Source organism: Ascaphus truei, unplaced genomic scaffold (genome assembly GCF_040206685.1).
Source record: "Ascaphus truei isolate aAscTru1 unplaced genomic scaffold, aAscTru1.hap1 HAP1_SCAFFOLD_289, whole genome shotgun sequence".
NCBI lineage: Eukaryota > Metazoa > Chordata > Amphibia > Anura > Ascaphidae > Ascaphus > Ascaphus truei.
The window spans coordinates 128,981-134,265 of record NW_027455848.1 but is presented as its reverse complement, the minus strand read 5'-3'; the positions used below and the strand labels follow the sequence as shown (position 1 = coordinate 134,265).

Here is a 5,285-nt window from a genome sequence, read left to right as displayed (position 1 = left end):
CACGTGGTGGACCGCGGCTCAAGTGCGGCCAAGCACGATCACAGCCCAGCGCAGAGGTAATTTCCTTAGAATTTTTAACGTTGCTGCCTATATCTATACTGTATATATTTGTTTATTCTCTAATTAAGTTTACGTCAAACCACTTATTTTGCTTAGGGAGTGTACAAAATACATATTGGGTGTTATTCATTCAATTGAGATGGAGCCGATAGAGGCACTATGGCACACAAACTCCCATGGATGTCAATGGCAATTTCCACTCGATGGTGCCATTACAGATGAATTAATAACCCCCATTGTCCCATCTGTAACCCCAGGGGATGCTATGTACAATAATGGTTGTGTTACCACTTATATAGTAATATTCTTTGCAAGTACCTAAGCAACTGAAGGTTCACATATCAACAAAATAACACTGCTGTACTAAAACCATGACGACACAGCACTGGTTGTTCCAAGAACAGTCTGACATTGATTGACCTGCTAAATCTGAAAGGAATTTCAAGATTAACTAAACCCTAGTATCTCTGCCTATGAAAAGAATATGAAAACCAGAAACAGGCACTCAAAACATTAATATTTGACATTTCAGTTACTGTACCAAAGTAATCTTTATCAAGCCTTAATGAATAAGCACAAGCAAAGCTCCCTTCATTACACCTTCTTCAATGTTATGGTTAGAGGTCCAAGAAAAATCAAGGTCTTGGCAATTAAAGATTGAATGCGTAATTGAGAAGACTCCCACCCCCTCATTAAGAGGTCCTTGATGAAAATAAAATTTTACTTAAAAGAAGTTAAAGCAGACATGTTTTAAAGTCTGATTACATTTGTTTAAACAAAGACCATTTCATTGCTACATTTTCATTATACCGCTCAACCCCCTTATAACGCTTTTCTTGGGGTCCAAAGAATCACATCGCGCTATAAGCAGATCGCGTTAGAAATAATGTATAATTGTATGCATTGTACAAGAAAGTATTTAAGATATCAATAATAGTGTTAAGTATTCATAAATAAGAAAAGTGGGAGCCACGCTTGCATCGCGGTATAAGCAGATTCGCGTTGTAACGGATCGCCTTATAATGGGGTTGAGCTGTATATATGTTTTGGTAAACTAGGATTGTGCATGTAAAGGCAGGCTACAGATTAAAAAAACAATACATTATGAGGCAAAGTAATACATTTTACACCTACGGAAGGGAATGCCAAACCAGTTTACATTCTTGCACCCAATACAAAATCCTTAGAATAATTCAAGGAGAACAAGTTATTGTAAAAAGTATGCCCTCTAACAGCCAGGTATATTTTATGCATCATTCAGTGTTGAATGAACGTGACTTGTTGCTAAATGCTGGCCTTATATATGGTGAGAACGTATAGTAGAGGACTTGCTATACAGGTGTAGTGTGTTAGGATCGTGCAGTAAACTTCAATTTCAGGAAATATAACTTTCTTGCTTTTTTTTGAGAACATGAATATTTTCACAAAATCTGGACATACAAAAACAATAACTATACAAGACGAAGTATTTTATATAGTAAACCACAAAGTTTAATGACAGTTCCACAATATTAACTCACAAAAACATTACATTGAACAAATACTGTATAAAAGTAACCATATACAGGTTTAGTGAACACAACCATACTGTTGAAAATATTTACATCTTTCAGCATAAATGTTGAGGTTTCCATAGTATTTGTATAACTGGGCAATCGGTGTTTTAAAATAATAATAAAAAAATTTTAAAAAAAGAAAAGAATCGCCACAATATTTAAAATAAGTATTACATTTGGATAAAACGGATCTAAATAGAAATGTTTTTACAATTAAGAAACAGTTGAACTAGACACACTAAGTGGCAGTTAAAATAAAAAAAAAACATGTACATTACAGGAATATCCCGTTATCAGTTACACAATTGCCTCGATTAAAAATGTATCCTAACATTAAAACCATGCTTTTCAACTCAACTGAATTTACTTGCTAATTGGAAGTAAAAAAAGGATAAAATGCGGCGAATTCAGATTTCCCCAAATCTGCATTTCAAATCCACTTAACACGTTAGTAATATAGCTGAGACTTCCTATCCACACAAAAGGTTTACAGGTTTATTCTCAGTCGGCACACGAAATACGCGTCAAGAATGGAAATGTTGGATTCCGTGATGTTACGGCGCATCTCATGACATGACCAACTGAGTTCTATGACAACATTTTCACGTGCGTATTATAGCTCCTGGGAGATAGGCGATGGAGAGCAATATCCACCTTCACCTACATAAGGGACAATGCAGAAACTGGAGACGTACAGCTGTGGACTCCCGTTGTAAAATGTGCAGATGCTTAATACAGGTGTAGCTAAACTAAATTTACCTATAAGCTAGGAAAGCCACAGGCTTGTGACCACAGCGTTCCCCGGCAGCAGGCATCGATAGTGCCTAGGGACAGATACAAGGAATGAACCCTCTCCCACAGGAAGCCGTGGCTTTTACCTTCCCTGGAGCCTAGGGATGTTTGTTTTTTTTCTGCCGTGGCTCCAGGAATGCTAGATTTGCCTACATTTGTAGGCAACCTAAAAGGACTTTAATGATTTACTCTTAGGATAAAATGCAACCAGCAAAGGGATTGCTTAAGCATGAATCAGTACAAAAATATACATATTTCAAAAATGATCTTGCAGTTCTCAGCAGCCGAGTCAATATCTTACTTGTAGCTCAATTTCCTGTAGATGCTAAAAAGAAGAGCAGTATATTAGAAATCTTTAATATCCCATAACTCTTCACAAATACAAAGAGATGAAAAAGACAAATACAGGGGGTCTCTAATGCTGTTACTTCTTCACCCCCCCCCCCCCCATATCTGGCATTCACTAATCTACCAGGATCTATGGAGCATGTGGTTAACTTAATTTATCATAACTAGAATGTACACAACTTTCACGTTAACCCTTAAGAGAAGTTTCAACAGTTTATACATTGGCAGGTTCTACGTATTCTATTTTAATGTCGCGACTGGAGATAAAAATGTTACACAAATGAGCAAAACTGGTCAATTTGGGACTTCCGCCACAAACAAATAATTAGTGACATTTCCAAATATTCGCCACGCTTTACAAATGTATTATTTACTACAAGCTCTGGTGAGATGCCATCTTCAGCAAAATGTACGTGAAATTAGTTACTGTAAATACAATCTGTGCGGCACAGAGACAGAAATACACCACATGCCTAACTGGAGTCAGAGTTGGTAGTAATACTGTAGTATTTGTGTATGAATGGGAGTCTTCTGGGCTGCATATAAGGGAAACAGTAAAAATCCTGATGAACAATAGGCCTCAGCCCCTAGGAGAGTGCAAGAGAACCTGCCACGCCCTGGCTACTTTTCCCCCACTTCACAACTGCCACTTCAATGTGAGGAGCGTAGGGGGGATGGAAACTGAATGCAGAACACGGATCTCAGTCTCGCGATCCCTCTGAGCTCAAGCACAGTGCTAGGACATGTCAGTAGGGACCACCACAACCTGTTAGAGCCACAAGAGAACCATATGATACCTCTAGCACCGATTGACTATATATATACATATATATATATATATATATATATATATATATATTATATATAAATATATATATATGAACAGATGGCATTCTCGTGTATAAAAGTGATTGTAGGTGCTTGTCCCATAATAAGCAGATAGACAAAAGTATCCTCACCGGGCAGACTTTGTAGCAGGCTTTCCAGAAAGAACGAGACCGCACATCAGGCAACCTGAATTCCAAGATGTATTGCAGGTAAGTGGCACAAACACCCGACGTTTCGGTCCAGTTTGTAGGACCGAAACGTTGGGTGTTTGTACCACTTACCTGCAATACATCTTGGAATTCAGGTTGCCTGGTGTGTGGTCTCGTTATTTCTGGAAAGCCTGCTACAAAGTCTGCCCCATATAGTTACTGGAGTAATAATTATGATTCAACATTTAATTATTATTCAATTGAATTTATATAGTCACAATATAGTAAATATTGCTTTTGTGTGCGGTATGATGAACACATTTAGTAAGGTTAATACCCTGGTTAAGTTCTGCCTTGCGTCTGTGTCAAAAGCTTAGGTTCCAAGTGCAGGCCCATGTACTAAAATATATAAGGGAATGCCGGCTCTCTAATTCTTTATATGAAAATGACAGCTGGGGCGACCAAGACGGATCGCGTGTACTCAGATTTGCAATTCTAAGGACGTTCTCTCCAAAGGATCCATTAAAACCAGATTTAAATGGAGTTACCATGGGGTTGGTATGTCTTTACAACTACAGGCTAGCAAGAATTAAATGTTTTGTACAGTATGTGTTGGTGTACAAACCAATGTACGTGGTTGTTATAATGATATTCTACACATTTTTACATGTAACCAGTTGCAGATACATTAATTTCACCCACAAATTACATTTAATATGTATATATCTGAGGGGTTATCTGGAATATGATGGTGCTGGTTAAGTACTTGGAGAGACTTATGGAGTCTTTTATACTCTGATTAAAGTCGAAATAAATGAAAGTCCTCGATTTCAGGTCATAAATGTGTCCCCGGTCAAGGGAAAGTGATAAACAATCAAGACACTCCCCTACAGACTTGTAAAGGTATTTAGAGACCCGTTTTGTGGTTGATCCCTTTCATACACTCAAGCATCTACGTGACATTTATCAACATGGCTTTCTTTCTATTGTACTCTTTTTCCATAGGAGAAATTCTCTACCCGCAGATTAGTGAAGTGCTCAGGGACGAGAATGCGGTAAACACTCCCTAATTGGAATGCATGTTAAATGTGGTGAGAGATAATATAATGTGTACAGTTGCATTTATGCTTGTACTGTACTTCTTTTACATCTGACATTCAGCTCTCGTGACATGTTTTACAGGAACATTTATCACGACTCCATATATTAACCAAACTGTGATGGTAATAACAACAGCCAAACCAGGATTTGATACTAAACATTGTGCCTTTAAAAACAAAAAACAGAAACAATGCACATTTATGCTTTCAAACAAATAGTTAAGAAATGAAAAAACACATGGATTTTTACTGGCTGCTCAACAGCTAAATCAGGTTTCAAATTAAACTAAGGAGTACTGAAGAAAGCTTATGTTACTAAATCCTTTGTTCCATTTTTTAGAAGTTACCGTCATTTCACCATACCTGGTGTTGGTCCTTTGTACTCTTCTAGGTGAGCTCCAAGTATTGGGACCTCTTGGGCTCCAGCTGTATCCCCTCTGAGCCAAAGAACC

At 37.6% G+C, this 5,285-nt stretch overlaps 1 long non-coding RNA gene across 1 annotated transcript; it reads right to left on the bottom strand.

Moving 5' to 3' along the window:
* Positions 1 to 1,528: 1,528 nt before the first annotated feature.
* On the bottom strand, positions 1,529 to 5,285 carry LOC142483042 (uncharacterized). Its single transcript, XR_012797195.1, has 2 exons — positions 5,197 to 5,285; positions 1,529 to 2,733 (listed from the first exon to the last, which is right to left on the bottom strand). It is a non-coding gene; the product is annotated as an uncharacterized LOC142483042 (long non-coding RNA).